Genomic DNA, 13,432 nt, shown 5'->3' on the forward strand with positions numbered 1-13,432 from the left:
GTGCAGTTAGTGGCTGGGAATTGTGAATTCATCCGGGGCCCCATAGCTCAATGAAGCCCAGCAGCTTCAAAGAGCCGTGCTCTGTTCCCTTGATTTCTTGTGTCTCTAGGTAAGTACTTGTGTTTCCTCAGGACTGGCAAATGGACTGTCACCCTTCTTTTAGCATGAAAACAGCCACAGGGAATATGAATTGAATAGACAGGACTGTGTTCCAATAAAACTTTATTTGCAAAAATAGGCATCATGCCAGGTTTGGGGGACCATATTGCATTGACCGCTAGTGTGGAGCACACGTATGATCAAACCTCTGAGCTGCACGGAATATTGAGGGTAATGAATAAGAATATTAGGTGTGAGTATCATTACTAATAGTGACTTCTTATTGGATTAACATTTTGTGTAAAGAGGGTTCTAGACTTTCATTTTGGAATAGCTGAATAGAAATCAACATTCCAACAAATGTTCATTTCATTTTGCTGTCATTTCAACAAACTATTCTTTTCTCTTCTTTAAACTCCTGTAAGGTGCTTCTACATAACAAAATATTAGGAAAAATATATATTTGTCTTTCAGGATGAGATGTCTTATTTATGAAATGCTTTGTGTGCCACAGATACAGACTTTTTAATCTATGGGATTAATTCCCTTCCCTTCTTAATGCAGATAAAGCCTTCTTTTTTATGAAGGACTCAGCAATTAAGGAACCAGATAAAGTCAGTCTGTTAACAGTAGGCAATCCAAAGTGACCAAATACAGGCTGTTGAACACATTTCTGCTAAAACAAAAACAGCTGACTCAGAAATCAGCATGGATTTTGTAAATGCCTCGTACTACAAAACCACTCTGTTTATGAAAATCTTGACATATTCATTCTCATCCTCTCTCTCTCTGTCTCTATCTCTGTCTTATTTTTAGACAGAGATAGAGACAGAGAGATGCTGAGAATAAGTATGATTCAGAATTTTGAATACTTACTGGCACTTTTAAAATATGTAATTTTATTATTATGGCATCTCAATACTTACATTGATTGCAATAACTGCATTAGTTCAAATCATTCCAAATTTGAGCTACTTCATGAGAAGATTAGGACGTTAATTGTTTTGGAATTAGAATAGTGAAAGGAAACAATCTTTAGGCAGGGTGGATTTATGATATAATACTAATTATGTCATTAACTTTACCTACAGAACCATTAGCACGGTCTAAAAAAAACCCCACAAAAAAACAAAAGAAAACCCAAAACTAAAACCCAGGACAGTATAGTATTTCAGTGCACAATATTTGTTAGAAAAGCAATTTTATAGCTAAGTTGGAACAAATTTCATTATGCAGTTAAGTAGCAAGTAGCTAATTAATACAAACTTTAATGGTTGCATCTAGAAAATATCTGGAGATATAGCGGATTTTGTCCTGGGATTTTTGTGTGGCCCCAAGTAAATCTTTTAGCCTTTAGCTCAGTTTTTCCACTTGTAATTCATGGTATCATTTTTAGAATCACAAATTTAAAATAATGAGAAATGATCAGTTGAATTTATTGGACAATATGCCTTTATATTTATTTTATGTAATTCTATGTTTACTAATGATGTTTCTGGACCTCAGATGGAGTGACTGGTTTGTGGTCTCATAGCTCATTGGAGCTTTAGGGGTGAAGAGGGTCCTTCTTGACGCCAGTTTGGCTGACTTTCACAAGAACGGGGATTTCTCGGTGAAGGTGGGTGGTCCGGGCTGGGGTGGTGAGATTATTTACTCAATAGTCTTATCAGCAGCACCACCCCCAACCCCGACTTGACCATCCCCACAATTCTCTCTAGATTCAGACTTCTCTGGCAGAGCCCGAGTGACAGTGGAGGAGGTTCTGTCATGGCTGTTCCTGTGGGGCGGGTGCCCTGTAGTTCCTTGCTGGGCTTTCTCACTGCCTCAGTCACCCCAGAGAAAGAGAAGCCATTTCTAGCTGCTGTTCTGTAAAACAAGATGATGGTGAAGAGGACATTCTGGGAAACTGACCGTTCTGTTTCTCCCATGTGCTAGGCCCTGTGCTGCTGCTCTGGGTTCTCACCATTGATATGGGTGCTACACGTGTCTAAAGGGTTAGCTGAGAGCACATCTAAGTATATTCTGCTCTAAGATGCTTCTCTCTCTCTCTCTCTTTTTTAAGGATTTTATTTGTTTATTTGACAGAGACACAGCGAGAGAAGAGAACATAAGCAGGGGGAGTAGGAGAACAGGCTTTCCGTGGAGCAGGGAGCAGATCCCAGGACCTTTGGATCATGACCTGAGCAGAAGGCAGGTCTGAGCTTTGACTGAGCCACCCAGGCACCCCAATGCTGCATTCTCTTGGAGTAAACACACCACATTTTGTGTGAAGAGGCCCAGACCCAGTTGTGGTTCTTCTATTCCCAGATCTGCTATTATTTGCAGCCTTGGGCTTAATCAGCTGAGCCTCCCCTGTAAGGAGAAGGGGATACTCCTATCTAGCTTCGGGCTACAGTGATCAGGAAAGAGACATCCCAGCTCCATTGTCTCTTGGTGGCATTTGGCCAAGGGGAAGTTACTCCATGTACTCATCTATAAAATGAAGATAACAAAATGATATCTACCTCATACAGTTGTTAGGAAGATTGATCACATGTGAAACACTTAGAGCAACTCCTTGCACACAGTTACACATACATGTTAGCTATTAGAATTATAATTTGTATAATATATAACTGTTAAAATATATATAATATATTATGACATATATATAGTTATAACATAAAACTGCTTTGAAAAAAAGAATTAGGGTAAATAATTATGTATTAGTACCTAAATAAGAATTGGATTTAAATTCATTTCTCATGGTGTGGGAATCCATCGATACTCAGTAGAAAGGACTTGTTCCAAATTTTACATCCTTTCCCTTTTCCTTTTTGTTTCTTTTTATTGTCGCTGTTTTTTCCTTCCCCTTACCTTCTATTTCTCTTCCATTCCCTGGAAAATGAAAAGTGATCTTGAAGGGGGAGGATGAAATTCTTTCTACTCCTCTGAAAGAAGAAGCTATAAAACGGCAATATAATAATGCTACCAATAAAAATAATATGTAGTCAAATCCGCAAACAGCAAAAACCAACTTAGCTCAGTGCTGTTTTTGGTGGGACCAATGAATGCCTACAAGTTTTCAGTGATTTCTGGAATTCAGAGCACAGTTCAGTTTCTATAGCAGTTAGGAAAAATTGTTGAGTGTGAGTGGGGAAGGTATTTCAAATGTTTCTCTGCCGTGTATTTGTAAGATTGAAATGACACAGGTGTATTAGGTAAATAGATTAAAAGTGTGTTTAGCTGTGAATGAGATATTGGCTGGGCTGAATGCTCTGTACATGGACTATTGGGATCCTTATTTGAAGAGTGGGTATCGTAAAGGTGTACATTGGTGAAGCTCCTGCAGGGTGGGGGGTGTGTGTGACCAGGAGGCATTTGGATGGCTACCCCACCAGTACCTCATGTGCGGCTTCTGTCTCATTCACAAAGCAGACTCCTTGGAGGAGGACTCAGAAGGACCCTGCCCACTGTCTGTAATTAATGAATGGTTCTGTAGAGAGAAGAGAACTCTGAGACAACCAGGTGGTAGTTGATATCCATTGCCACCTCTACCCCAATCTGTCTAGCTGTCTATTTCTCTCTCTGTCTTATCTGTCTGTCTATCCATGATCTATCCATCTGTCCATCATCGGTTATCTGTCTATCCATCCATCTTTCCATCTGTGATCTCAGAATAAATTGAGTTCAAGGAGACTGTTGCAGGAATTGTCAAGAATCCACTCTAAGTGAGGGGGATACTAAGTGCCTTAATCCACATTAAGAACAGACTGTCAAATGGGTTTGGACGGTTATTCTCAATGGACTGTAATATCCCTAACTTAGTGGAGAAATCACTTATTTGCATTGAGAAAGTCCTCATTAAAGCAATGTTACTTAACTGATAAGAACAAGTTCAGAAATTATACTAAGTTTGAGCAATAGTATACATATTTAAATTCCCCCAAGAATGTGTTTATGCAGAGAAGAGCAGCAATGGCCTATTGTACCCGTAACCTGTGCATTAAAGAGCCCCACAGTGCCCATTTACACAGCAGACCGTGGCCTGACTTCAGTGGCAATGAGCTGTGGACTGAACACTCACGGAGAGCTACCAGCATGTTCCCTTACTTGGTAGTAATCGCTCCAGAGGAACCCTTGCATGTACTTAGGAACCTGGTGTAACAAGCAGGGTGAAATGAATGCATTTCTGCCTAAACGTCTACAAAGTTGTTGTTGTTTTCCTTTAAGGGCTCATTTCTACTGGCATTAACTAAATGCACAAATTCCCAGAAACCTAACTTGAAAATGAGAGTTAAAATCTATACTAACAATGTTATTCAGAATTGAGTCATGTTATAATATACTATATATCATATATTGTCAAATATTGCTTTGGTCTGCAGACATAATTAATATAAGCTAGCCATTAATAGTATGATATATGATCCAGGGACCTTAAATATAACAAAATGCAACTAATATTTATCTCTAATGTGCTATAATCTTTATTCACATCACAAAGCATTAACAAAGGGTATATTTTTTAATGCTAAACTCCCAAGGGTTTATTTGAACTTTTTTCTGGTTTAATTAGCTTATTCATTTTAATTAGAGTACAGTGCAACATTTACATGGTGTTTAATCTGAAAGCTAATCCTGTTTTCTTAAAAGATTAAGTACAGTAATAAATATAAAATAATGGTGGCTGTATCTCATAGGACTGGTACTTTGGCTACATGAACAACTTCTGCTGGAAATAGCAGAAACATAGATTTTCTCTAGTATTCTTTTGTTAAGACATAAATGCCACAAGAATGGTTTTCTGACTAATTAGGAGCTTCCGTAAGAGCCAGATTCCTGCCCTGTTCCCTGATACTCATGGATGGTCATATCTTTTGGATATGAGGAGGAAGTCCAAAACTTGCTCCAGTCATCCTACAGGCTATATTCATGTGTTTATGCACTGCCACTGCCCCTCCCCCCACCCTGCTGGAATTCTCCCCTCTCAAGCCCAGTTCGTCCCAATGAGGGAGTCTGACCTTTTGCTAGAGACCAACCTGTTTGGCACCAGTGTTCTTAGCTCTTGCTAAGAGCTTGCTAAGTACCTAGCTCTTGCCTTTGCCTTTGGCAAATCCATTGCCTATGTGGACAACCTGCACAGCGAGTCCCCTATCTCTCGGTTCCTTGACCTCTATATCGGTAATGACTTTCTCTTCCACTCTGACATAGTTACTCACTTCTGTGGTCAGGCTCTAGCTTGTCATTGCCAGAGATGGCACTGCTTTGAAGTCACTTATTCAAACATGCTACTCTTCAACCCCTACTTCCTCTCCTTCCTGCCTCCACCACAGCAGAATTTCCCTAAGATTTCTAGTCCACCCTCCTCTCCATCTTCTCCACTCATTACTTTCTCCCCAATTTGCTTAAATTGCATGGTCATTTCAACCACTTTCTTGCGAATACCCTTGGTCCCCTTGCCCAATTCATTCCATAATAAAACTCCTGTATTAGACAAACCCAATCTTATGCATTCACCTTCCCTGTGTCCATCCCCAGATGAAATCTTTTCCATCATTATTCAAACATGTTTCTTCTCTTCTTTTTTTTAGAGAGAGAGACAGAAAGTGCGAGCCCATCGGAGAGAGGCAGAGGGAGAGAGAATCCTAAGCAGGCTCCTTGCCCACTGTGGAGCCCAATGTGGGGCTCAGTCTTACACCCCCAAGATCAAGACCTGAGCCAAAATCAAGAGTCAGACACTCAACTGACTGAGCCACCCAGGACCCCCTCAAATGTGCTTTTGTATCTTGTACTGAAAAGAGTTCTCCCTTAGCTTCATCTTCTCATCAATTGCCTCTTTCATAATTAAAATTCTAAGACTTGTACATACATAATTATTTCACTTTTTCATTTATTTGCTCTTTGTCCAGTTCCAATTTGGTTTTTACCTTTACCTCCCCACCAAAATTCCTCTTATGAAGGTTGTCAATCACTTTAATGTTATCAAATTTAATTGATGCTTTTTAGTGATATTCCATCCTACCTCACAGCAGCATTTGTCAAAACTGTCAATTACTGCCACTTTGAAATACTTTTTCTCCTAGCTTTAACAATACCACATTTAACTGGTTTTCTTCTATTTCTTTCTCCTTTCTTATCAACTCTGTCTTTGGGCTTCTCCTCTTCTGTCCAGACTTTACATGGGATAACTCAGAACTTGGTCCTGGGTTCTCTTATTTTCTCAAATTCTTGAGAAGTTTCATTCAAAAGTTCTAAAGATAAAAAATCCATTTATATGGAAAACACATGTCCACATAAAGACTTGTACAGAAATGTTCATAGCAGCTTCATTCACAGTAGCCCCAAACTGGAAACAATCCAAAGTCCATCAATGGGTAAATGGATAAACAAAATGTGTTATCTATACAATGGAATACTATGCAGCAACAAAAAAGAATGAAAAACTGCTCTATACAACCATGGGTGAATCTCAAATGTATTGTGCTAAGTGAGAGAAGACTGACATAACTGGGTGATAGACATTGGGAAGGGTATGTGTTGTAAGGAGCACTGGGTATTATATAAGACTGATGAATCACAGACCTGTACCCCTGAAACAAATATTATATGTTAATTAATTGAATTTAAATTAAAAAAAGCCAATCAGCATTGCCTAAGGCCAGGGGCAGAGGGACAGACTGCAAGAGAGCACAGTGAAACCTTTCAGGATGATGGAAATGTTCTGTATCTTTATTTATTTATTTTTATATATTTTTTTATTATGTTATGTTAGTTACCATACAGTATGTCATTAGTTTTTGATGGAGTGTTCCATGATTCATTGATCAATGAATTGATCAATTGATCAATCTGCCCCTTCTTAATAGCCATTACCAGGCTCACCTATCCCCCTACCCCTCCCTTCTAAAACCCTCAGTTTGTTTCCCAGTGCAGTGGTTTCTTAGGGGTACACAGCAGTCAAAATTCAGGAAATCGAGTACTTGAACTAGGTGCAATTTATTATAAGTTGTACCTTAATAAAGTTGATTAAAAACTATATGTTGCCAAGGCTTGAATTTATGTCTTTGACATAGATCTCTCTTGTAAGCTTCAGACTGTAGATTAAACTATTTATGTGATATCACCATTTTGATATTTCATAGGAATTTCAAACTGAAGTATAAAACTGAATCCTGGATTTATTATCCCACAGGCTCCATGTGCTGGCCCCCCCTGAGGAAACTGGTATCTCAAGGAGACCTCAGAATACAGGGGCTTAAATAAACCAGGATTTTATTTCTGTCTCACAGGACCGGTAGAGATGGGAGAACCAGGGCTGGTACTGTGACTCTGCCATCCTAATCCCAGGATTCCATTTCTGGTTGTAGGGATACTTCAATTCTTATCATATCCCAGCCAGCAGGGGGCAGGGAGAGGGTCAAAGAAGGGCCCGTACATTTCTTTTTCAGAGGCATAACCAGAAGTGTCAAATGGCCATACCTTATAACAAAGGAGGCTGGAAAATATTATTATTTTTTTAATTTTTAATTTTTAATTTTTTATAAACATATAATATATTTTTATCCCCAGGGGTATAGGTCTGTGAATCGCCAGGTTCACATATTTCACAGCACTCACCAAAGCACATACCCTCCCCAATGTCCATAATCCCACCCCCCTTCTCCCAACCCCCTTCCCCCCAGCAACCCTCAGTTTGTTTTGTGAGATTAAGAGTCACTTATGGTTTGTCTCCCTCCCAATCCCATCTTGTTTCATTTATTCTTCTCCTACCCACTTAAGTCCCCATGTTGCATCACCACTTCCTCATATCAGGGAGATCATATGATAGTTGTCTTTCTCCGCTTGACTTATTTCACTAAGCATGATATGCTCTAGTTCCTTCCACGTTGTTGCAAATGGCAAGATTTCATTTCTTTTGATGGCTGCATAGTATTCCATTGTGTATATATACCACAACTTCTTGATCCATTAATCTGTTGATGGACATCTAGGTTCTTTCCATAGTTTGGCTATTGTGGACATTGCTGCTATAAACATTCCGGTGCATGTGCCCCTTCGGATCACTATGTTTGTATCTTTAGGGTAAATGCCCAGTAGTGCAATTGCTGGGTTGTAAGGTAGCTCTATTTTCAACTTTTTGAGGAACCTCCATGCTGTTTTCCAGAGTGGTTGCACCAGCTTGCATTCCCACCAACAGTGTAGGAGGGGTCCCCTTTCTCCGCATCCCCGCCAGCATCTGTCATTTCCTGACTTGTTAATTTTTAGCCATTCTGACTGGTGTGAGGTGATACCTCATTGTGGTTTTGATTTGTATTTCCCTGATGCCGAGTGATATGGAGCACTTTTTCATGTGTCTGTTGGCCATATGGATGTCTTCTTTGCAGAAATGTCTGTTCATGTCCTCTGCCCATTTCTTGATTGGATTATTTGTTCTTTGGGTGTTGAGTTTGCTAAGTTCTTTATAGATTTTGGACACTAGCCCTTTATCCGATATGTTGTTTGCAAATATCTTCTCCCATTCTGTCAGTTGTCTTTTGGTTTTGTTACCTGTTTCCTTTGCTGTGCAAAAGCTTTTGATCTTGATAAAATCCCAATAGTTCATTTTTGCCCTTGCTTCCCTTGCCTTTGGTGATGTTCCTAGGACGATGTTGCTGTGGTTGAGGTCGAAGAGGTTGCTGCCTGTGTTCTCCTCAAGGATTTTGATGGATTCCTTTCTCACATTGAGGTCCTTCATCCATTTTGAGTCTATTTTCGTGTGTGGTGTAAGGAAATGGTCCAATTTCATTTTTCTGCATGTGGCCATCCAATTTTCCCAACACCATTTATTGAAGAGCCTGTCTTTTTTCCATTGGACATTCTTGCCTGCTTTGTCGAAGATTAGTTGACCATAGAGTTGAGGGTCTATTTCTGGGTTCTCTATTCTGTTCCATTGATCTATGTGTCTGTTTTTGTGCCAGTACCATGCTGTCTTGATGATGACAGCTTTGTAATAGAGCTTGAAGTCCAGAATTGTGGTGCCACCAACTTTGGCTTTCTTTTTCATTATTCCTTTGGCTATTCGAGGTCTTTTCTGGTTCCATATAAATTTTAAGATTATTTGTTCCATTTCTTTGAAAAAGATGGATGGTACTTTGATAAAGATGGATGGTACTTTGATAGGAATTGCATTAAATGTGTAGATTGCTTTAGGTAGCATAGACATTTTCACAATATTTATTCTTCCAATCCAGGAGCATGGAACATTTTTCCATTTCTTTGTGTCTTCCTCAATTTCTTTCATGAGTACTTTATAGTTTGCTGAGTATAGATTCTTAGCCTCTTTGGTTAGGTTTATTCCTAGGTATCTTATGATTTTGGGTGCAATTGTAAATGGGATTGACTCCTTAATTTCTCTTTCTTCTGTCTTGTTGTTGGTGTAGAGAAATTCAACTGGTTTCTGTGCATTGATTTTATATCCTGATACTTTACTGAATTCCTGTACAAGTTCTAGCAGTTTTGGAGTGGAGTCTATTGGGTTTTCCACGTATAGTGTCATATATCATCTGTGAAGAATGAGAGTTTGACTTCTTCTTTGCCAATTTGGATGCCTTTAATTTCCTTTTGTTGTCTGATTGCTGAGGCTAGGACTTCTAGTACTATGTTGAATAGTAGGGGTGATAATGGACATCCCTGCCATGTTCCTGACCTTAGTGGAAAAGCTTTCAGTTTTTCTCCATTGAGAATGATATTTGCAGTGGGTTTTTCATAAATGGCTTTGATAATATTGAGGTATGTGCCCTCTATCCCTACACTTTGAAGAGTTTTGATCAGGAAGGGGTGATGTACTTTGTCAAATGCTTTTTCAACATCTATTGAGAGTATCATATGGTTCTTGTTCTTTCTTTTATTAATGTGTTGTATCACATTTATTGATTTGTGGATGTTGAACCAACCTTGCAGCCCTGGAATAAATCCCACTTGGTCGTACTGTTGAATCTTATTGGCTAGTATTTTGGTGAGAATTTTCACATCTGTGTTCATCAAGGATATTGGTCTGTAATTCCCTTTTTTGATGGGATCCTTGTCTGGTTTTGGGATCAAGGTGATGCTGGCCTCATAAAATGAGTTTGGAAGTTTTCCTTCCATTTCTATTTTTTGGAACAGTTTCAGGAGAATAGGAATTAGTTCTTCTTTAAATGTTTGGTAGAATTCCCCTGGAAGCCGTCTGGCCCTGGGCTTTTGTTTGGAGATTTTTAATTACTGTTTCAATCTCCCTACTGGTTATGGGTCTGTTCAGGCTTTCTATTTCTTCCTGGTTCAGCTGTGGTAGTTTATATGTTTCTAGGAATGCATCCATTTCTTCCAGATTGTCAAATTTGTTGGCATAGAGTTGCTCATAGTATGTTCTTATCATTGTTTGTATTTCTTTGGTGTTAGTTGTGATCTCTCCTCTTTCATTCATGATTTTATTTATTTGGGTCCTTTCTCTTTTCTTTTTGATAAGTCTGGCCAGGGGTTTATCAATTTTATTAATTCTTTCAGAGAACCAGCTCCTAGTTTCGTTGATTTGTTCTGTTGTTTTTTTGGTTTCTATTTCATTGATTTCTGCTCTGATCTTTATGATTTCTTTTCTCCTCCTGGGTTTAGGGTTTCTTTCTTGTTCTTTCTCCAGCTCCTTTAGGTGTAGGGTTAGGTTGTGTACCTGAGACCTTTCTTGTTTCTTGAGAAAGGCTTGTACCACTATATATTTTCCTCTCCGGACTACCTTTGTTGTGTCCCACAGATTTTGAACTGTTGTGTTTACATTATCATTTGTTTCCATGATTTTTTTCAATTCTTCTTTAATTTCCTGGTTGACCCATTCATTCTTTAGAAGGATGCTGTTTAGTCTCCATGTATTTGGGTTCTTTCCAAACTTCCTCTTGTGGTTGAGTTCTAGCTTCAGAGCATTGTGGTCTGAAAAAATGCAGGGAATGATCCCAATCTTTTGATACTGGTTGAGTCCTGATTTAGGACCGAGGATGTGGTCTATTCTGGAGAATGTTCCATGTGCACTAGAGAAGAATGTGTATTCTGTTGCTTTGGGATGAAATGTTCTGAATATATATCTGTGATGTCCATCTGGTCCAGTGTGTCATTTAAGGCCTTTATTTCCTTGCTTATCTTTTGCTTGGATGATCTGTCCATTTCATTGAGGGGAGTGTTAACGTCCCCTACTATTATTGTATTATGGTTGATGTGTTTCTTTGATTTTGTTATTAATTGGTTTATATAGTTGGCTGCGCCCATGTTGTGGGCATAGATATTTAAAATTGTTAGATCTTCTTGTTGGACAGACCCTTTAAGTATGATATAGTGTCCTTCCTCATCTCTTATTAGAGTCTTTGGCTTAAAATCTAATTGATCTGATATGAGGATTGCCACTTCTGCTTTCTTCTGATGTCCATTAGCATGATAAGTTCTTTTCCACCCCCTCACTTTAAATCTGGAGGTGTCTTCGGGCTTAAAATGAGTTTCTTGGAGGCAACATATAGATGGGTTTTGTTTTTTTATCCATTGATACCCTGTGTCTTTTGGTTGGGGCATTTAGCCCATTAACATTCAGGGTAACTATTGAGAGATATGAATTTAGTGCCATTGTATTGCCTGTAAGATGACTTTACTGTATATTGTCTCTGTTCCTTTCTGATCTACCACTTGTAGGCTCTCTCTTTGCTTAGAGGACTCTTTTTAATATTTCCTGTAAAGCTGGTTTGGTGTTTGCAAATTCTTTCAGTTTTTGTTTGTCCTGGAAGCTTTTAATCTCTCCTTCTATTTTCAATGATAGCCTAGCTGTATATAGTATTCTTGGCTGCATGTTTTTCTCATTTAGTGCTCTGAATATATCATGCCAGCTCTTTCTGGCCTGCCAGGTCTCTGTGGATAAATCTGTTGCCAATCTAATATTTTTACCATTGTATGTTACAGACTTCTTTTCCTGGGCTGCTTTCAGGATATTTTCTTTGTCACTAAGACTTGTAAATTTTACTATTAGGTGACGGGGTGTGAGCCTATTCTTATTGATTTTGAGGGGCGTTCTCTGCACCTCCTGAATTTTGATGCTCGTTCCCTTTGCCATATTGGGGAAATTCTCCCCAATAATTCTCTCCAGTATACCTTCTGCTCCCCTCCCTCTTTCTTCTTCTTCTGGAATCCCAATTATTCTAATGTTGTTTCATCTTATGGTGTCACTTATCTCTCAAATTCTCACCTCGTGGTCCAGTAGCTGTTTGTCCCTCTTTTGCTCAGCTTCTTTATTCTCTGTCATTTGGTCTTCTATATTGCTAATTCTTTCTTCTGCCTCATTTATCCTAGCAGTGAGAGCCTCCATTTTTGATTGCACCTCATTAATAGCTTTTTTGATTTCAACTTGGTTAGATTTTAGTTCTTTTATTTCTCCAGAAAGGGCTTTTATATCTCCCGAGAGAGTTTCTCTAATATCTTCCATGCCTTTTTCGAGCCCGGCTAGAACCTTGAGAATTGTCATTCTGAACTCTAGATCTGACATATTACCAATGTCTGTATTGATTAGGTCCCTAGCCTTCGGTACTGCCTCTTGTTCTTTTTTTTGTGGTGAATTTTTCCACCTTGTCATTTTGTCCAGATAAGAGTATATGAAGGAGCAAGTTAAATACTAAAAGGGTGGCAACAACTCCAGGAAAATATGCTTTAACCAAATCAGAATAGATCCCAAATCATGAGGGGGGAGAAAGGGGATAAAAAGAGGTTCAGAAAGAAAGAAAGAAAAAAAAAAAAGGAAAGAAAGAAAAGAATTAAAAAAAGAAAACGAATAAAGAAGGGTATAAAAAAGAAAAAAATATATATATTAGATAAACTAGTTAAAAAAACGTTAAAAAAGAAAGGGTAAAAGTTAGAAAAATTTTAGCAGAAGAAGAGAAAAAAAATAAAAAAGAAAAAATAATTAAATTAACTGTAAGACTAAGGAATCATAGGGAGAAAGCCATGAGTTCCGTGTTTTGCTTATCCTCCTCTGGAATTGTGCTGCTCTCCTTGGTATTGAAACTGTACTCCTTGGTAGGTGAACTTGGTCTTGGCTGGATTTCTTGTTGATCTTCTGGGGGAGGGGCCTGTTGTAGTGATTCTCAAGTGTCTTTGCCCCAGGCGGAATTGCACCGCCCTTACCAGGGGCCGGGCCCAGTAATCCGCTCGGGTTTGCTTTCAGGAGCTTTTGTTCCCTGAGCGCTTTCAGTAGAGTTCCGGAGGACGGGAATACAAATGGCGGCCTCCTGGTCTCCAGCCCGGAGGAGCCGAGAGCCCGGGGCCCCACTACTCAGTGCACCCTCAGAGAACAGTGCCCAGTAACTCTCGTCTG

This window comes from Mustela nivalis (assembly GCF_964662115.1).
Source record: "Mustela nivalis genome assembly, chromosome: 11".
Taxonomy (NCBI): Eukaryota; Metazoa; Chordata; class Mammalia; order Carnivora; family Mustelidae; genus Mustela; species Mustela nivalis.